The following is a 22322-nucleotide window of genomic DNA, read 5'->3' as shown; positions in this document are numbered from 1 at the left end:
TGGACATAAGTATCTGTTGTCTATAGCTGTATCTTTCGCTCTCTGCTGTTCGGCGTATCTTTCGCTTTCAAATGTAGAATTTTTTTGCGTTTTTTTTACGCATTTTGCTCTCTTGCGCTCTCTCTCTCTTGTTTGCCTGCTAACCTACTAGCCCGATCTTTGTCTTTTTTATATACAAGTCTCTGCGCATCATCCCCCAAATTGTCTCAAGTCTTTCAAAATTCCTGCGAACAATAAAATGTGCGCTTCATATGCTCAACATGCTGCGCTTTATAAATTAAACTGATCCTTTGCCATGTTTTGTTAACAGCTGTTTAAAGTTTGATTTGCATTTTTCAATTAATTGATTTTCAATTTTGTGAACAGCTGATGTTTGATTTGCATTTTTCAATTGAACTAAAGTTAGGCGCATTAAATTACATTTTGTTGAACGCATGCAAATGTTGTGTTCAATAGAAATTGTTGCTATTAATTGTTACTTGGAATTGCACGCACACTTTTGTGTTTAAAGTTTCATATTTTGTTTTTGTTGCAAGCTGTTAACATTTTGACTGCCGCGCCACATGTTGCATGTTTGTTGTTATTTTTTGTTAATTGTTTGTTGCACTTTGCACTTTTGTCTAAGTTGCGCTAGCCAAAGTTTTTTAGCGCTTTTTTGTTTAGTTTTTTATTATTATTTTTTTTTTTTGTTGCTTTGCGATTGAAACGCGTGCCACAACGTTGCGGTTGCAGTTGTTTTTAGCGAGTGTTCGTTGCAAATGCTGCAAATAATGCTAAAAGTCTAAAAAGAACACGTTCAGCAGCAGCAGCAACAACAGCAGCAACAATAGCAGCAGCAACTTTAGCAGCAGCAGCAGCAGAGCGCAGCGCAGGCAACGCCGCATGTGGCAAATGCTGCTGCTGCTGCACTCACTCTAGCTCTAGCTCACTCTAACTTGTTAGCCGCGCTCTCTTTCTAGTTGCACATGCATGCATTAGAATAGGCTTAGATTAAGTCTAAGACGAGCCGAATGCGCTTCGTTTGCTGCGCTCGTAGCCAGACTTGCCGGTTTGACAAACGGCACATGTTAGTGTGTGTGTGTGTGTGTGTGTGTGTGTGTCAGTATGTGTGTTAGTGTGTGTGTAATTCTTGCCGCACATGTGCGCAACACACTTAAGTGGCTTGCGTGCTTTTGTTGCTCTTGTTGCTGCTGCTGCTGCTGCTACTGGCGCAAACACAAACAAAAGCTAAGCAGCGACTGTGCGTACAACACACACACACACGCGCACACATACACACACTCGTTTGAGCATCCAAAATAACTGACAACGACGCTAACACAAAAAAGTTTGCGCAAAATATAAAATAAATAAAATTTTTTGCGCGCGCAACTTGCCGCTCTCAGCAGCGCTATCGCTATCTCGCTCTTGCGTACGCTCTCATGTAAGATACACACAGCTGTAGCGCACACATACACACAAAGCTACAGCTACAGCTACAGCTACGTTGAACGCACGCGTTTTGAGCTTTTGAGCGACTAGCGTCAAATTTACGCTAATTATTTGCAAGCTTTCACACACACACACACACACATGCTTTATGTAAGAGCACACGCTGCGCTCTTAAGCGCATTTTAAAGAGCGCAGCTTTGCATTTAACCTTTAGCTTAACGCCCACACTAATAAAAAAAAACTATGCAGCATTCGCTACGCATACGCAAGCAGCTAAAAAAACGAAGTAAAAATGTTGCTGAGGGTGGCAGCGTGTACTTGTGGCTTGTGGTATGGGGGGTGTGTGTGGGGTAACAGTAATTGGCAAGGTCGTTGCGGCGTTTGTCGTAATCATTGGCAACGTTTTGCTTGGCTTCTGCTGCTGCCGGCGCTTGCTTTGCTTTTGGCCCAAACGAGCAACAACAACAACAATAAAACGCGCCGTACGCTGTACGAATGACAAAACAAACTTTGAGGCAGACAAACTGCGACTGCGACTGCGACTGAGGCACACCACAAAATAGTGCAAACAAAATTTTTTGGCAATTGCACTTTCTTTGCTCTAATATATTTAATGCAATTACTTAAAAGTTGCTGCCTTGTTATTGTTATAAACAAAATTTGCCACAAAGGTTATCGTTAGTGTGGCGCAGATCACTCTTGTTAATGATTACTTGGGGGAAATATATAAATAATATTCTATACAAAAAAATACATAGCAAATATTTTACATATTTAAGAAATTCTATAGCTATATATAGATTTAAGCTAGAACAGCTGTTTATTATTTTATAATTTGGCAGCAGTTTTGTGCAAATTTTAATTGCAAATATTTAAATAATTTTGAAATGTAAATTATACAAAACAAATAATAATATATTGCACATATTTAAATAATTTTGAAATGTTAATTATATAAATTTATTTTATAATTAAATATAATAAATACGCTACACATGTACGCATATTTAAATTTTTAATTGAAAAATATATTTGAAAATTCTAAATATTTATTTTGAATATTTATAGGCTCAGCTATTATTTATTTCAATTGCAATTTTCAAATTTAACGCACTTCATCTACATTATTTAAATAATTTTGATTTGCAAATGCTTAAAACTGACAAAAGTATATAAATAATAATATATACAAAAAAGAACATCACACGTGTATGAATATTTACATTTTAAATTCAAAAAATATATATTTGAAAATTCTAGTTAACTAATTTGACTATTTATCTGCTCAGCTGTTATTTGTATTTGCGTCTTGGAAACAATTTTATTTAAATAATGACTGCAATTTATAAATACAATTAATACACTTCGAAATTATTTAAATAAAGTACTGAATGTAAGTACTGAATAAGTCTTAATATAAAACTGATCTCCGCCATAAATTTGTAAGCAATAATTTATACAAATTTATGTACATATAAATTTATAATTCAAAATATATTTAAACATTTTTATAGCTATCTAAGCTCAGCTGATATTTAATTGGACAATTGGCAATAATTTTACTAACGCACTCAAATTTGAATTTAAGTCACTGCTACATTATTAAAATATTTTTGTGAATGTAAAAGTTGAAAAATGATAAGAGCCAACGCTTTGCTTATCAATTGATCTGCCCCAAGTAACCAAAACAAAGCAAAGACTTTTTTTAAAGTTATATCTTATCTGCTTGCATCAATCATTATATTAGGGAAAGTGAATTTGTATTTGTTTTTTGCTTGTTGTTTGTGCTTATTTAATAAGAATGTAAGCACACGCTGCGTATGCGTAATATGGCAAAGTAAATAATTTGTTAATATTTGTGGCAATTGATTAAAGTTTACACACATGTGTTTTGTGTTTTATACAACACGCAAAGAAAATAATAAAACAAATGCTGCGTATTACAAACAAACGCAACAAGTTGCCCTAAATTTGCAATTTAGAACGAGCCGAACTAGCCAAAAATTATTACTACTAAATGCTAACTAGATATAGCCATATATATTTGTTAATACAGCAGAGACCGCAAGTAAAACTGAGTTCAGGTCTAAGTAGGGCGCCATATGCACACCTTGGCTGGATATAGCAGACAATATGGTTTTTATCGTCGTAGCCAAAATTTTGATTATCAGCAGCAGCAGCAGCAGCAAAAATAAAAAATTATTACACGCTAATATGCCTTAGAGTGTTTATTGTTTGTGCAACTTGTTGAATTTGCTTAGCCCAATTTCGAATTCTGCCTAAAAACATTTTGTTTACAAAATGTTGTTGTTTTCTGTTTTTATATTGAAGGAGCGCTGACTGCTGCTGGTGCTGAAGTTTGCCTTTGGGCACTCAATTATGTCACCCACATGCGAATTTTGTGTTCATAAATTTCGTTCAGCAAATTTTAATTGCCTGCGCACATAAATCTAAAGCGCTTCAGTTGAGACTTACGCTGAAAATTCGCAAAGCGCTTTGGGATTTTGGCGCCGTCACAAAATTTATTAAAATTTAAAACCCAAGCAAGCAAAAAAATTGTAAAGCTTAGAAGACAATGCGATGCTCTTAAGCGAGATATTATAATATTAATAACATAACTAATAGAACTAATAAATTTCTAAAGCAATTGAAAGTTCAAAGCTCTATTGCAAGTAATTTAATTTAATTTATGGCAATATTAATAATTCATAAAATTAATTTTAAATATTTTTTTTAGAATAGATTTAATTGATTCATTAAAGCAGCTTTTAGTTCATATAATTTAATTTAATTTATGGCAATATTATTAATTCATAAAATTAATTTTAAATAATTTTTTTAGAATAGAATTAATTGATTCATTTCTATTGAAAGTAATATGATTATCAATTTAATATCAATTCAATAGGCAATATAGTAATACAAATAGTTCATAAAATTTATTTTAAATAATATTTAAAATATAGTTATTTAATTTAAAGCAGCGCATAGTTTATAGCTTTATTGCAAGTACAACTTAAAAAACTTATTAAAAATTTAAATATAAAAAAATTAAATTAAGCGAAATCATTGGCAAGCTTCAGTTGTTTTTGCTACATAAATGTTTTATAGAATTAATAAGGTAAATGATATAAAATAAATAATATTAAATGCATTTTTAATTAAAAAATATATTTGAAAATTCTATATATTTATTTTGAATATTTATTAGTCTTATAGCATTAATTCTAGCTAAATTCATAGCAATATTGCAATAAATAATTCATTCATGTAATATATAAAAAATTGATTTGTCACTTAATTGCTTTAACTATTTTTAGTCAGCAAAAACCACAAACATTATCAAGTTCAACAATTTGTGATAAGCTGGCTTGACTAAATTTGTCACTGCCACGCCCTTGTCACTGCTTTGGAGGAGGCAGTGTATAAAAAAGTCAAGACGATGACAACGACGCATTGCATTGTTGATGAAGTAAAGCAAAACAAAAAAAAAAACTGAAACGCGCATTTGCCCTTGAAAACAAATTTTAGTTTGCAAAAAAAAAACAAAAAAAATGTGTGCGAATTTGTTGTTTTTGGTTTTTTTTTGCGCGTTTTTTTGGTGTCGATGTTTGCATTTTGTTTAACATTTGATACACACAAAGCATAAACGCAGGAAGACACGTCGCCAAAAGCAGCAGCAGCAGCAACAACAACAACAAGCGGTAGCAAATGAAATAAATGTTTTAGTTTGCATTTCGAATGCTTTGCATGTAATTTAAAAACTGGTCTAGTGGGGCCGACGCCGAGGCGAGAGACGCCAACAGCGCAGACCTTCGTTAACTTTGCCAAAATTATGCGCTCCCCCCTCCCAAGCAGCGCAGTCTAGGTTGACGTCGTCGTCTCGTAATTTATTGTCTAGCAGCTACAACAAAAATTTTTGGCAAATACGGAAGTTTTGCTATTTTTTTTGTGCTTTAAATACATTTCTTTGTGTTTTGTTTTTAAGTGTAATAAATTTGCATTTGCAGTCATCGATTGCCTTTTGTTTAATTATGTGCTGAACTTTAGCTTAGTTTATGGTACAACGCTGCGGCTACTTAACGCGCGCGGCATGAGAATAACCTTCAATTTTGAGCGCGCGCGAACTTTGCTATTTCGCTTAGAAACAAAAAACATGTTTGCTTACATAAGAAGTTAACAGTTGAAATGACGTTTAATAGTTAAACTTGATCTTTTTTTTTGTTTGACAGCTGCGTTGGCTTATTAATATTTGAGCTTAAAACTTTTAGTGTATGTCAAGCAATTAGCGTAGAACAAGTTGGTGCAGCCCAAGTTGAAGTGCATTAACCTCTTGCGTAATGAACACCAACAGCGCCACCAACAGCGCGACAGACAGCTCGACATAGGCTCGGGACAAGGGCAAGCGAGAGAGAGAGAGAGAGAGAGTTGCAGAGCTTGGCGCGCAGCTGCGTTTGCTAAAAATTAGAATTTTTTTTTTGCTAGCCAAGATGCACAGGCAACTGATAATGTCTGTACCAAAAGACATGGGGACTGGCAATTCCTTTTGGCCAAGCGCACAAAATAAAGTGCGCTACAAAATAATTGCAAATAAAATGCAGTCGTAGCTGTTATGCTGCACCTGAAGCTAAAGATCGTTGCTGCTTTGGCTTGGCCAGGCCAGCACCTGTGCAGCGTTTAGAGTCGCTGCGCTGCGAAAGTAAACAGCCCAAGTTGCTTGTGTGTGTGCAACAAATGTTGCATGATAGCCTAAGCGCGTCCTCGTCGTTGCAACAAACACGTTTCGCTCCCCACCACCAACAAAGCAATGCAGAATATAACAGCATCGAAGAGCCGTTATCAATATCTGGTTTGTCCACTCAGCGGGCGCTGAGCCGTTCTGAGCTGAGCGGCCCAGCGACATAAGCTAGGATTGCATTGGGCCAATGTACTCGCTGCCACTTTTAGCCAAAGGAATGCGTTCAGTTCAGCCAAGTTCGCTTCGACTCTCGACTGCTGCTGCTAACTGCATATACTGCCATTTATATAGCCCAATAAACATTAGGTGTTGCCTGTTCACTTGCCTCGCATGGGTGTGTGGATGCCACAAAGTGTTATCCCGTGCCAGCGCTTAGTTAAGCAACGTTTTGTACGCCCAGCGCCTTTTGTTGCGGACTTTGTTGCATTTTCTATTAAAATTACCATCAAGATTTACATTTCAGTAGGCAACAGGTTCTAATTCAGGTTCGGCTACGTTTTAGGTAAAAATGTGGGCGCAAAAGAGAGCACAGCTTGGACTCTCTCTCCACTGCTTAAATGCCTTCATCATCGCTATTGAGATGCTGCCCACTTGTTTCGCAAATACGCTGCTCAAGTCAAGTGGAAAATTGTTGTTGCTGCTGCAGCCGCTGCTGTTGCCATTTTGCGGTTGTTCTCATTTTGCATTCAATGCCTATATTTAGCCCCAGCATGCCACACAGCATTAGCTGCAACATGGATGAGCCACCAAAAGCTGCCGCATCCCAAAGCAGCAGCTTAAGCTTAAGATTTGTTACTAAAGTCGCTGTGCTCAATTTTAAATATTAAACTAGAGCATAAAAATATAATTGAGAATATTTTAATGCATTTTTCTTATAGATCAATTCAACTTTTGTCTTATATGCATCAAAGTTTCGATACTAAGCTCGCAGTTCAATTTTAAGTAATTTGTAAGCATCAAAGAAAAATTAAATCCTTATAGCTGAATTCAACGTTTGCCTTATTTGAGGCTTTTATCATCAATAATTTTAAATATTTTGTAAAATAATTACAAAGCAAAATATATAATTTGATTATGCCTTTCGTTTTACTCTTATAGATTCATTCGACTTTTGACTTATTTGAGGCAAAGTTTCGTTACTAAAGTCGCTGTGTGCATAAAAATATAATTGAGAATATTTTAATGCATTTTTCTTATAAATCTGACGTTTCTGCATCAAAGTTTCGCATGAAAGATAAATTTAGATGAATTCAACGTTTGACTTATTTAAGGCTTTTATCATCAATAATTTTAAATATTTTGAAAAAATAATTACAAAGTCAAATATATCATTTGATTTGGCTTTACGTTTTACTCTTATAGATTCATTCGACTTTTGAATTAGTTTCGTTACTAAAGTCGCTGGTGTTCAATTTTAAATATTAAAAAAAGCAGAGAATTGAGTAAACAAAATTGAGCATATTTTAATTCCCTTTTCTTATAGATTTAATTCAACTTTTGACTTAACTGAGTCAAAGTTTCGTTACTAAAGTCGCAGTTCAATTTTAAACACAATATTTTGTTAAAACAATTTTAAAGAAAATTGATCGTTTGATTTTTCTTTTGGTTGCTCAATTCAACTTTTGACTTATTTGAGGCTTCAGCTTTAATTTTAAATATTTTGTAAAATAATTATTCTTTCCTTATTTTATAAACTGTTGACTTTCGTTGCTAAAGTCTGTGTACAATATTAAATATTTTGTTAGAAAGCTTGAGCTTGGCTAACTTTTTTTTTATAGATCAATTCAACTTTTGACTTATCTAAGCCTGCCCGAGTGTATTTTTGGTGTACTAGCAACAGTAGTAAGCCATAAGCCATAAAGATAAGCCATTAACAGCGGCCATCTGGCTGCCCACTTGATCATAAGACGTCAATCGTAGCACGCAAATGCAATAAATTAAAATTTTTATTTAACATTTTACAGGCTGGCAAAAAGGCATAAACTTAAGTTTAATGCAGGTAGTCAAAACAACAACAACAACAGCAACAACGAAGAGTTCAAACAACATGTAAGCCCAACTAGGAAGCGATTGGCCTTACGCATTAGGATATGGCCCAGCAAGTAGTGAAGAGGGGCGTTCAACTGGGCAAAGCATAAAACAATTTAAATATTGCCGCTGCACTTGCAACAAGCAACAGCAATCACAACAACAACAACAACAGCAGCAACATTGCGAGTTCAAAAACTTGTTTTGTTGCATCTGCAATCTGAATCGCTGCCTTGCCGCTAATCTTCATCATGATTGGCCTCATCATGATGTTCGTCAACGGTGTCAGCTATGGGCAAACTAACTGAAAATCGCTACGAAATTGCGGCACATGGAAAAACGGAAGATCAACACGCATGCGAATGGCCAATGCCTAAGTTGGTGATGCTGCTGCTGCAGCTGGAGTTGGAGTTGGAGCCTGGGCATTAGCCCATGTCTGAGCGTCGTCGTCGTCGTCGTCCATTCAACCAGCGCGCCATGTTCATTTAAATCTACAACATTTGCAGGGACAACTTGACTGCGATCATGTGAGAAAATTGCGCACTTGAGTTGCAAGTTGCAAGCGCAGCCGGCGGGGCAACGTTAGAGTAAAAAAAAATAGCTATAGCCTGTCTCGCTCTCTTGCTAACGCGCTTATCGCGTTTTCATTATTGGAATATATTTAATTTTTTGCCGTTGCCTTTCTAGTCATTTTTTTTTCTAAGCCCAAACATAACGGTAACTGGCTAAGAAAATTCCAAGGGATCTTTGGCTACATCTTAATGAAAATTGAATTTTATGTTTATTACGCAGCTTGGCACTTAAGCCACTCAGAAAGCCTCCAAGCCTGCCCAGCCAGCCCTCCACATAACCTTTAAATATGCCAGACGCGCCAAGCGAGCGACCGACCAACCGACCGAGCGACCGACCGGTCCTAGGCCAAGTTAGTTTCAAGTCCCACAAGATTTGAGTGCGCAGCGTGCTGCATGCTGCTGCCACAAGTGGCAGGGGGTCGTCGCTGCAACATGTTCTTGGCCTGATAAGTGAAATAAACGTAATAGAATCCCATAGAAAAAAATTGCCAGCCATTAAAATGAATTGTCAGATACACTTTTGAGTAAATAGCTTGTATGATAGTAGCAAAAATAAAAATAGTCAATAAAATAAATATATGAGCTAAATTGCTAGCCAAATATTTCAACTGATTGTTATAGAGGAATATAGACCTATATAAATTTTAAGTAATTGCTTTTTAATTGTAGTGAATGTTGCAAGCAAAGTTGGTTTAGTTAACAATAATAAATAAAATAAATAGAATAATAAATATTGTCTAGAATTTTCAAGTGATTGTTATAGCAGAATATAGCTAAATTCGTAGACAAATGTTAAACAATTGCTTTTCAATTTAAGCATATATAAATGATAAATAAAAAAAAAATCATATAACGTCTCAATTGACTTTCATACATTTTTTTTTTGAATATTGTTCTGAACTTCCAAGTGATTGTTATATCAGAATATAGCTAGATTCTTATACAAATGTTAGACAATTGCTTTTCAATTTAAGCATAAATGTATAATAAATAAAATAAATATATATAACGTCTCAATCGACTTTCGTAAATTTTTTTTTTGCATATTGTTCAGAATTTTCAAGTTTTTGTTATAGACGAATATAGCAAAATTTTTATACATTTGTTAAATAATTGCTTTTTAATTTAAACATAAAAAAATAATAAAATAAAATATATATATCGTCTCAATTGCCTTTCGTACATTGTCTTTTGCGCTATTTGTCTAAAATTTTCAAGCGATTGTTATAGAAGAATATAGTTAAATTCTTATAAAAATGTTAAACAATTGCTTTTCAATTTAAATCGCCTTTCGTACATTTTCTTTTGATATATTGCTCAGAATTTTCAAGTCATTGTTAAAGAAAAATATTTATAATAAGTGTAAGTAGTGTAACAAATTGTTTTTTAAATAAACAAAATGTTGCATGTAATGTGGTAATAATAAATAGCAAATAAAATAAATATTTCGCCACTTTTTTACGTATGTTGTCAATAAACTTTAAGTGATTGCTCAGTTACACAAAAACTTATGAAGCTATAAGCATAAAATATGCCTCTAGATAAATTTTTTTTCAATTTAATTGCTTGCTGTTTGTTTTTGTAAACATGTTGCAAACAGCTTAAGTTAATTAATATAACCCTTGGGTAGAGTCAGCAAAGGCCAAGGGACAGCCAAGCGCTGCGTGCTTCACACACACACACACACACACACACATACATAGAGTGAGAGCGCTACACACATGTAGCGCCTAGTTGCAACTAGGAAGCAAAGTGATCTTGGCCTGCTGCTGGCAACGCATTGTCTATATGGCTAGCAGGCTTAGTTGGCTTGACTTGACTTGGCTTGGTAGGGAGTAGGGAGCAACAACAGCGGCAACCTGCCACATGCGGCCTACGTACATAAGTGGCAAGATCGCACACAAGGTACAGTAAGGATGCCAAAGCGAAAGGTGGGCAGGTAGATGCATCTACACACACACACACACATACACAGCAACGCTGTTGCTTCATGTGGGTTGTTGCCACTGCTGCCAGTTGGCTGCCATGCCCCCAAGTTGTTGCATTGATTTAGCAAACATGCATTTTTATAGCCTTACAACGCGCCCAGGCCAACAAAACAACAACAACAAGTTTCTCTATTATTTATACCAAAAGCTGCTAGCGGCGGGGCCAAGAGTCCAAGCAAAGCAAAACTCCTCGCTCGCTCGCTCGCTCTCTGATTATTTTGATAGCATTCAGAGCTGCAGCTGCAGCAGTCGCTGCTGCCGCCGCGCTTTGGATTAAAGTGTTATTAATGTTTATTATGCCTGAATGAGTTTTAATGTTTGCTGAAGTTATCATTAAAATGTTGTTAAGAAAAATATTTGAATACCATGTGAGAGTGCAGCAAACCTAAAGATCTCAGCGCTCTAGCTGCTGTTGCTGTTGCTGCAACAACAATGTGTCGCTCTTGTGTTGCTTGCATTGTAATTGGGCATTGGGCAGCAGCCTGTGTTTTTACACTTTATTTTGATTGAAACTGCCATGGAATTTGTGTTGTGTGTCGAGATTTTCTTTCTCTCTTAATGATCGGTGACAGGATTATTAAAGTCATTAAGCGAGCCAAGATGTTGCTGTTGTCGTCGTTGTCGTTATGGTAGCAGCAGCAGCTTTTAACTGTAACTGACACAACAGTAAAAGTTGCATATGCTAATGCGCTTGGCTATGCCGCAGCAAGTGCGACATACAGACATAAAAACAAAAAAAAAAAAAAAAAAAAAAAAAAAAAAAAAAAAAAAAAAAAAAAAAAAAAAAAAGGCATATAGAATGATGAAAATTAATAAGGTTTAATCGATTAACATGTCATTAAGTTTACGCACTGTAAGAAAAATTAGCGTTTAAAACTCAACAAAATGCTAATTAATATAAAAAAATAATTTTAATTTTAATTTTATATAAAACTTGCACTACTTTTGTTCATAGGCTAACTAATTTGTAGATTTTTATTGGTCTGCTATTAAAATTTAAGCAACAACAATTTTTAAAAACATTAATTTTGGCATATTTGATGCATTATTAATGTTTACGCATAAGTTACTTTAGGCATTATTTTCTGAGAGTTTATAACAATAATAAATGATTGTGACCTATATAAAGCAAAGCAAACAAACTATTTTAATTTAACTACAATTCGCTCTAACTTTACTAACTTTAAAGCTTAAGCTTCTTGCTGTGTACTTGACGTTGACAAATGCTAGGCCTAATTAAAGACCGCGCGTAGCCAGGCGTGTGAACCTTAACAGCTTTTTGCACTAACAGCGCGGCGTTTATATATAAAAAGCTCAGTACAGTTGCGCGCCTGAGTAGTCCAACATGTTTGGCATATTTCGGCTTATAAAAGTAGCAACGCTTGGGCAGCGCGTAAAATCTACAGATTGCTTTAGCTATTTGCATAGAGCAATGAGACTTATAGGCTGGCTGCAGCCTGAGCGGCATACACTGCGTATACTTAATCGCTGCTGGACGTGTGTGGTCTTTGCGCTTGTGACTTTTTATATGCCAATTAGTCTAACACTCAACACAGTTAAGCAATTTCAACAACTAACTGCTGGTGAATTTTTGAGTCTACTGCAAATCAACTTGAATACGTATGGAGCAACAGCTAAAGCGCTCATAGTCTATGCGCAGCTTGGGCGACTCAAGCAAACTGAACAATTGTTGCAACTATTTGATGCGCGTTTGGCGCAGCCAGCAGATCGTCTAAAAATGCATCAAACTGTTGCGCTTTGCAACTATATAGTGCTAATATATGCGCTTATATATGCAGGCTATACTACGTCGGTGTTTTTGTCCGGCGTTTTGTTAGGCAGACCGCCCTGGATGATGTTTAATCCTTTATTTGACTGGCGTGCGAGCTTTAGCTACTTTTGGTTGCAAGCAATCTACGAATATGCGTTAGTGTTGCTGCTAGCTGCTATACACTTGATATTGGATACATATAATTTGCTTTACGTGCTATGTCTGCGTTGTCATGTGCAGATTTTAAGTTCACATATTGCCAAACTACGCAGCGCTGCTTACCAAACTGAAGCTGCACACTATGATGAGCTGCTGTGCTGCATCTTTGTGCATAAATTACTTAAGCAGTAAGTTTTTCGCTTTGCTTTTGTTTATATTACTTATGTCTTGCTTACAGCTGCTGCGCACGCTTGCGTCCCATTATAAGTTCGATCATTGCTATACAATTTCTATTGATTGGCGTCGTTTTGGGCATTACTATGATCAACATACGTTTCTTTTCTGATTTGCTGGGCGCTATATCTTCTTTTCTTTATCTTATTGCTGTGCTAATGCAAACATTTCCGTTTTGTTATATCTGCGATTTGTTTGCCTGGGACTGTCAGCAATTGTCGCTTATGGTTGCTCAATCGCATTGGTTGGGAGCTCAACGCAAATATAAAACAACTTTGTTAATATTCTTGCAACATGTGCAACAACCAATTGGTTTTGTTGCTGCTGGCATTTTGCCCATTTCAATGATTAGCAATATACAGGTGCGTATAAGTTGTAAAAGTTATTGTTTTGTTATTAACTTTAACTTATTTTGCAGGTGGCTAAATTTGCTTTTAGTGTTATGACTTTGGTGCAGCAAATGAATTTGGCTGACAGATTTAAATGAATTTCGCAACCCAACAGCAAACAATATAAGCAAAATAACAAATATCGAATCGGCTACAAATTGGTCAATGGCACGTTGGGACGTTAAGCGAAACATTCACTAGCACAGTTTTCAGCTCTTGTGGTGTATTATTAATTTAATAATAAATAGTAAAGCTTAATAAATCAAAATTCGAAATTCGAATATCAGTGTTGCTTCTTTAGCCTTGCGCCAATTGTAATCTAATTAGATTAAGAATCATGTTGATAGTTATCGATAAGTTTCTCTGTCATCTCATTAAGTTTCTCTGTCATCTCTAATCAAGAAAAAGCAAGTCAAGTTACTGAAAATGCGATGAACACAACAGATATAAATAAACTACTTTATGTGCTACGAAAATATCAAGTCTTGTTATTTTCATTAAATCTATTTAAACAATGCCATGTGAAGTTGTCAGTCCTTTAAGACCATTCAATGTCACACGTGCTAGGTGTCAAGAAGTCCTTTCAGACCATTCAACGACGCACGTGTTTGGCGTCAAGTAGTCCTTCTAAGTCCTATATAAGCTGCCAGCCTTGATAGCTTACGCACAGTTTACTTTAAACAATGCCACGGATTTTCAAGTTAATTTATCCAGCTAGCTTGGAGAGTTTAGTGCAATCTCAGGATTGTGGCATCTATCTAAAACTTATGATGCAACTTGTCGGTTGGTTAACACCTGAAGCAGCAGCAACTGATGGCATAGCGCGCTATTTGTTCAAACTATGGACAGTTTTGGTAATAGTTTTCGTTACTTGTTATACACCACTGGCAATGATTATAAGTATAAGACAAGAACTGCAAGAGCTAACAACTAATGAGTTTTTGGTAATGCTGCAGTTCTCAGTGAATCTATGTGGTTTATCCATAAAATCTATGTTGCTATATACGCTGATTGAGCGTATTTCACAAGCTGATCAACTGCTGGCTGAATTGGATGCTACACTGCAGCGTCAAGTTGAACGATTGCAAATGCATCGAGCTGTAGCAAAATGCAATCGAATTGTCTTAACTTATGCCACCATCTATATTATCTATATAACATCTGTTATAACTTGCGGCGCATTAAGTGAAAAGCCACCGCTTTTAATCTATAATCCATTGTTCAATTGGCGCGACAGCGTGCAAAACTTTTGGCTGCAATGCATCATGGAAAGCATAATCGGTAATTTGGTAGCATTAATGCAAGCTATAACTGATACCTATACGTTGGTATATGTTAGCATCTTACGTCTACATATGAGCATATTGAAGAAGAACATTTCTAAATTGCGTTCCGATCCTAGCAAATCCGAAGCTGATAATTATGCTGAGCTAGTGTCTTGCATTACTAAACATAGAACAATTATATGGTAAGCAAACATCAATTTCATCGCTTTTTATGTTGAAATCATCGCTTCTTCCTTTTCAGACTCAGCGCTGTATTGGGTCCTATTTTTTCACGCACCATCTTTGTGCAGTTTCTGCTCATTGGCATGGTGCTGGGCATTACTTTGATCAACATTTTCTTCTTTTCGAATTTACTACAAGCGCTATCCTCATTTGTCTACTGTTGCAGTCTGCTGTTGGAAACGTTTCCTTTCTGTTATCTTTGTGATTTGCTTGTCGAGGATTGCAAGCAGTTTTCCTATATCATTGCACACTCTTATTGGATTGGTGCTGAGCGCAGATATAAAAGCACGCTAAGAATTTTTATGTTGCGACTACAGCAGCCCATACAATTTGTTGCCGGCGGCATATTTCTCATTTCACTCAACAATAATATAAAGGTGCGTATGGCTCTATGCTAAGTATAGAATTGATAGTTTGATATTACAGGTAGCTAAAATTGCATTTAGTGTAATGACATTGGTGGAGAAAATGAATCTTGCTGAGCGTTTTGAATAGTAGTAAATAAAATAGAATTTGAAATCTTTTCAACTTTGCCAGTGTTTACTGTAGAGTTTTCTTGGTCAAGGTCAGAAGTGCTTGAAGTTTAAAGAACAGCGAAGAGAAGTCAAGAATGAAAACGCCTTCAAGTGGAATACTTACAGCCTGTCAATAGCAGACGCAGTCGCAATTGTTATTAATGTGTGGCTGTAGCAAGCGGTGCTTGGACTTGGCCTAAGAATTGAATTAAAGTCAAAATTGCTTAAGTTAAGTGTGTGTTTAAAGACAAACTAAGGCAACATTCAAGCTAACGTAGCATAATTAGTCGAGAGAGAGCGAGCGAACCAAAACCGAGAACTATTTTAATTGGCAGGCGTTGACGTTGATGTGGATGTTGTCGTTGTTTGGTAACAACATACTCGCCAGCAACTTGCAGCAACTGCAGCTAGTGAGACACTCTTGACCGTTAGATGGGAGACGACGACGACGACGACGGCTCATTTTACGGACAAGCAACAAATGGAGCACAATTGTGGCTAATTGTAAATTGTTGCAATTTAAATTGTTGCTAAAGAACAGTAAGCAAACACACAGAGAGCCATAAAAACCAAAAGGCCTGCTAGCAATTGTTGTACGGCAGTTGCAACTGCAACTGTTACCAGTTCCATAGCTCTGGCATTTGAGCGGCCAGGGCGCTGTCCTCGCAATCATTAAAAAAGGCCTCGTTAAAGGGGTTAACATCGTATCGGCAATCGTAAAAATTGTTGCTGCATTAATAAACATTATGTAAGTTGGCAGCGCGACGGCAAATGAGGCGACATATTGATGCTGGCCAAGAGCTAACCAAATATATGCGAATTTTATTTAATAAGCTGCATCAGCGTCAGCCTCACAGCCTCTTAAGACTCGACGGCTGCAGTTATAACGAGCGCCGGCTGCTGCTGCTGCTGCTGCGAGGTTTTAACGATGCGTTTATTGATACCAGCCAACGGTACAGTGGCGATTGGCCAGCGGTATATGGGATTGGGTTTGCAACAACAACAGCAACAGCAATCACAACGGGCGCTTTTAATGCGTCGCGCTGCCTTTATCGCCGTTATCAATACGCTTAGAAATGTATTTTTTACGAGCATTGGCAATTAATTGGGCTGTGTAACTAATATTGGCAACAAAGTTACGCGCAACTTGTTTAGCAACATTATTTGACTGTAATGGGGGACGCTTGTTTAGATTATTAATAGTCGGCTCTATGCCGAAATAACTTGCCAATTTTAAGTGCAAATAGGGAAGAAAGTTAAATACAAATTCAACCGACGACGCTATACACTTTATTCGAAGGTTCTTCTCTTCCAATTTTAAAAGCTAGTATGGAAAGCCGTACAATCGACTACACTATACACTTTATCTGTATGGCAAAGAAGTTTCTTCTTTCTCAGTTTTAAAATGAAATATGGAAGGCTAAACACAACCGACTATACCATACACTTTATCCTTATGGCAAGGCATATTCTTCTCTTCCAAACTCAACCAACTAAGCTAAGCTTTTCACTTTATCCTTATGCCAACGAAGATTCTTCCCTTTAAATTTTAAGAACAAGTTGGTTCAGTTTGGACCAACTAAGCTATACACTTTATCCTTATGGAAACGAAGTTTCTACTCTTCGAATTTTAAAAGCAATTACTTTGCTTTATCTTTGTGATATCGAAGTTTCTTCTTCTTTTGTTGCAAGCATGAGTAATATCTCAAACAATTGGAAGTCACTTAAAATATTCCACAAACGACTAAATATTGCAATTTAGTCTTCCTTACTAAAAAAGAGAAAAGGAACGAATATTTGTGGCATGCCAACATTTGAAATTCTTGGCAGTGCATATAAGATACATTTCTCAGCAAATCGCTGTGCGATGGAGAAATAAAAAATACCTAATCGCATTTCCCATGGCCCCGCCATTTATGGGCAAGCTAAGAAAATGCCAGTTGGCTGGCGATCCGCAATGCGGCCTTTTCTAACTGTCCCTCTGACAAAATGCCGCAACCTGCAAGTGTAACTGACAAGCGTTGGACTCTCAAGTGTTGGCCGAATGCAGCAGACAGAGCAAGAGAATAATAGAATACAAGTTTACAAGACAAGGCGAGATGCGATACGTAGAAAAAATAAATCAAATTTTCTCATCAATCTCATCGAACATGAAAATGCACTTTCAAAACGCATTAAATAAACCATAACGGCACGCATGCGCACTAACAAAAGAGAGAGAGAGAGAGAGATAAAGAGAGAGAGCAACTGAAAGACAGGGCGAGGTTGAGGGGCCACAAGCAGGTTGCAGCAGTTGCAGCATTGCAAGGAAGGCCGAGGCCGCCGCGTAAATCTTTCACTTTGCCAGCGTAGAGCGCAGAGCTAAATGCAGCACAGCTAACTGGAAAACTAGCGGCAACAAATAACGTAAACGTAAAACGATAAATGCGCATGTGCAAGTGCATAATAACAACAACAACAACAACAACAACAACAGTGAAAACAACAGCAACAGCAAATGCTGCTGCAACGGGAAACAGGCAGCTGGTCGGTCGTAGCTGCTGCTGCTGCTGCTGCATTCACCATTGGCTCCATATTTGGCATTGGCTTTGCCAACTGCCCAAAACCCAAAGCCAGACATGTTGCCGCTGTGACTATGACTGTGGCACTCCTGACAAATTGCTGCAGTTGCCTCCTGCTGCTGCTGCTGCTGTTGCTGCTGCTGTTGCTTTGGCGACAGGCACACGAAGCGAAGCGTTTCAAGTCCTACGGCCAGCATGGTGCACAAATTTGGTAGCAAGCCGCGCGCTCGGCTGGCAGTCAAAAGCGTCCAATAATTCATAACAGGCAGCCAGGCAAGGCAGGCAACTGTTGCCAAAATTGGCAAAAGCCAAATTGATAAGCCAACGATCGCGTCGCCATCGCCATGGCAAGCGCGTAATAAATCTGCGCAATTTGTTGCACGCTAATCGCAGTAGCTTTTGTTCAATTGAAAGTTGCTGCTTACTTTATTTTTTTTTGAGGTTGCAGGTGTTTCGCGCTTGCAGCCCAAGAAGTAAATCTAAAGAATTTGCAAGACATTAATTAAACATTTGGCATTGTTTATAGGCAGAAGACAAAGCCACACAGCACTCTTGCCAATAATAACAATAATTTAGCGAGTAAATGAAATTAACATGCATTACACGCAAAGCAACAACAACAGCAACAACAACGAGTAGAGCAAGCTAAAACGTTGGCCAATAATAACGGCATAAACCTGACTGCGATCCTTGGGGCGTCCCGTCAGTCCCATTGGGCCAACTGCACAGCATAGCAATTGCAATTGTCTGCCCAACAGCCAATGAGCCAAACTGACTAACTGACTGAATGACTGACTGCCTGCCTGATTGACTTGGCCTCGCATTGCTATTGCACTGGACTTTGGCTTTGGCTAAAACGCGACTGGCATCAATGAAAATGCAAGATGCTGTTGCTGCTGCTGCTGCTGCGTCTAACGGTATCAACAACTGCAGCAGCAATTTTGCCCCCTTGCCTCTGGGCTGTTTTCCTATTTCTTTTTTTTTTTCTAATGGCGCACGCAATGCATTTGCCGCTTCAATGGCCAACATAAACTTCACGTTGGGCGCCATGGCGTATGCATTTTTTATGTAAATTGATTTTTTGCCCCGCTGTTTGTTGCTGCTTGTGAGCAAAAGTCGATTGTCATTAGCCATGATGGATGCGCAGCAACGAAATTATTTAAATATATTCAATTAATATAAACAGTTGTTAACACAACATAAACAACAACAAGAAGCGCCGTTGCTGCAAGTCTTTTTGACATATGACGCATACGCCATGTTGCTCATTGAATTATAATTTAATGGCGCATATACAAGTAACTATTCATCTTTCGATGCAGACCCATTGCTTACAGCTGCTGCTGCCATTTGCTGTAAGGCCCAAAGCTCAGCTAAAGTTAATGAAATAATTGCATATTGAGCAACGCATATGAAAGTGCCAATAAATTGTGTAACTGTAATAAAGACAATGGCCATGAGTATAAGGTTAAAAAAGACGCAATAAAAAGGCAGCAGAGAGAGAAAAAATGACTGCAAAGTTTACTTTACAAAGCATTTCAAAAAGTTATTATGTTAAAAGAAAACACAACAAATTTAATATAAATATTTTTTTTATATTTAAAATTTGTTTAAATTATTTTCTGTCAGTTATATTATTATATTAAAAGAAAACTATAATTAAAATCAAAACAAATTTAATATAAATATTTTTTTTATATTTAAAATTTGTTTAAAGTATTTTCTGTTATGCGCAAAAAGAAAATAAAGCTAATTGTGACTTATTTTAAATTTGATTTGAAATTCAGTGCCACTCCCAGCTGGTCAATCAAAAAGTTTACTAACACTTTTGCATAAATAATATTAAAAGACTACAATGCATAATATTCATAAATTTTAAGAGTAGAAGTTGCTAAATATTCATAATAATCATTCTAGAATTTAGTATTTAAAGCTGTTATAACAATTATGAACCTGAGTTCAGTTTTGTTATTAATATTTTAAGCTTAGGCTACTTTTAATATTTTTAATTGCCAACTGGCTTGTCGCTTAAGAAAATAAACTAAACTAACTAACTAAAAGTAAATTAAAATACGATTGCTATTGCTATAAGTTGATTTAGAATTTTCTAGCATGCGCCATGAGTTAAAATCAATAAATAAATTCAGTTTCAGTTTAAAAATTGAAGCTTTAGCCTTTCCTTTATAATATTTTTTTGCACTGTAGCAATCGCTTAAGAAGTGAAATGTGTACGCAAGCCAGACAAGCAATTAATTTCCCAAAAAGTTGTAAAAGGCAGAGCAGCCGCAGCTTAAAGCTGCAAACTTTAGTCGCCACATATTGTCGGGCCAAATAAAGTGTGCAATATAATAAAATGTTAATATCAAGCGACAGAGCCACGAATATGATTTGCATGCAGCAGCAGCAAGTACAAGTTGGGCTGCTGCTAGTTGCTGCCACAACAATTGCAATTGCAGCTTGCAACGTTAGTTCGTGCAACGTTTCGCCACCTGTTCCTGTTTGCTTGTCTTAGTTTGCCGTTATTGTTGCCTTGCCTTCCATATCGTTAGCTAATTTTATTGTTACAATAACTGTTGTTGTTGCTGCTGCTAGTAGCAACGGCAATGCTGCTGCCGTTGTAGCTGCTGCTGCTGCTCCCGACTATCTATCTATCGTGTATCTTACCACCGGCCTTGCTTATATCAATTCTATTAAGCACAGCAGCTTTCTTTCTCTCTCTCTTTCACTTTGATATTGCTATCTCTTATTTTTTCTTTGCAGTTGCCTTTCAGCATGTGACTAATCATGCAGAGCCAATCATGCCACAAGTTTATTTATTTTCACGTTGCAAAAGCAGAAACAAAAAACTGGGTAATCCACTTGAAAATTCCTCGATTTTTCTTTTTATTATTATACATACGTCTAATGCTTTGGGCTTGCTGTTCGCTGCTCTGTTATCGGCCAAACTATCAATGCAGCTCTCTTGTAGTCGTTATTGTTCGCTGTTATGTTTGTTCGTTGCCTCTAAAGTGAGTTATCTGTTGGGCTGTCGTGTGGCATTGCCTCGATTTTCTTTTTTTGTTGCACTTGCTCTGCTGTTGCTGCTGCTGCATGTGAGTCTCTTTACCGCTAGTTGCTGCAGTTGCAGCTGTTGTGTGGCCGTTATATGTCCTTGAAACAGCTAACTGTTAAGTTGATGGACGAGTTTGGCCAACACCAAAACAATTGCCAAGTTAATTTCATTAGCCTTGCACGAGATTCTGAGATTTACAAATTGTTTTTCTTGCTGCTGCTGTTGCTGCATTTCCCTGAAGTAATATGAAATATTTATATTGCGTGTGGCACTGCCATTGGATTTACATTTTGTAAGCTGTCAGTTTGCATATTGCTTAGCTTGTAAGCCAAAACAAAAAACAGTTTATAGTAACTGTCAAGTTGATCATTTGTTATGATTATAATTGAACTGACTTCATAAAATATTTACATATAACAAATGTGCAGCAAAAATCAATAACTAAGTATGTAACATAATTTTAAATGCAGCTTATGTTTAAATTGAAGCAATCGAATGGCAATTCGAACATTTTATAGAACGAATATATTTGTAATATTTAGTCTGATATCTTTTAAATCAAATATGTAGTAGAATGCTTAGAATTATCACAGTATTTATTGTTTTGGACTTAGTGTTTTTATTATTCATAAAAAATATCTGCAAATTTAGATCTGGTCTCTAATAAAGGATTCGGCTCAAAGCTAATTGTGGCTTATTTTAAGTTTGATTTGAAATTCTGAGCCAGCCCACATAATCAATCAAATAGATTACTGCTGAATTCTGCATAAATAATAATAAAAGACTTCAATGCATAATATGCATAAATTTTAAGTTAGGAAATTGCTAAATATTCATAATAATATTTATAGAATTTAGCAAAAATCAATAAAAAAAACTGCATAATTTTTAATTTAAACATCAAGCATGTAAAACACTGAACTAAATAGATAAGTCACACTTCTGTTTATTAATGCATACTATCGATAAATAATATCGATAATTTGTAATAGTAGTAATTAATTGATAAATTTAATTCAGCTTAAATCAATAACTAAGTAGATAACATAATTCTATATGCAGCTGATTTTTAATTTAAACATCAAGCATGTAAAATATTGAACTAAATAGATTGTAACACTGCCGGTTAATGCATAATATCGATAAATTGTGATAATAGTAAATTGATAAGTATTCATAAAGATCGTTGGCATTCTAGTTTAGCTCGCTTTGACTTGCGAAATTCCAGCGACCATTTGCGAATTAGCCAGAGCCATAGAAAATCTTTCAAAACACATGACATGACGTTGTGTGGACTGTCAATGTGGCATGCATGTGGCTGCTTAAGCTGCCGCGCGTCAGTTACAGTTATATTGAGAGCTAAGCACATGGGGCAT

At 36.4% G+C, this 22322-nt stretch overlaps 1 protein-coding gene across 4 annotated transcripts in view; it reads right to left on the bottom strand.

Annotated features, from left to right (window-relative positions):
- LOC108603022 (sex determination protein fruitless) overlaps window positions 1-22322 on the bottom strand; it is a 115533-nt gene that overhangs the window by 59204 nt on the left and 34007 nt on the right. The gene's annotated exons all lie outside the window — the stretch shown is intronic.

The sequence above is a fragment of the Drosophila busckii genome, chromosome 3R (assembly GCF_011750605.1).
Source record: "Drosophila busckii strain San Diego stock center, stock number 13000-0081.31 chromosome 3R, ASM1175060v1, whole genome shotgun sequence".
NCBI lineage: Eukaryota > Metazoa > Arthropoda > Insecta > Diptera > Drosophilidae > Drosophila > Drosophila busckii.
Note: the sequence above shows the minus strand (reverse complement) of the source record. Positions and strands in the feature narration are given on the sequence as shown.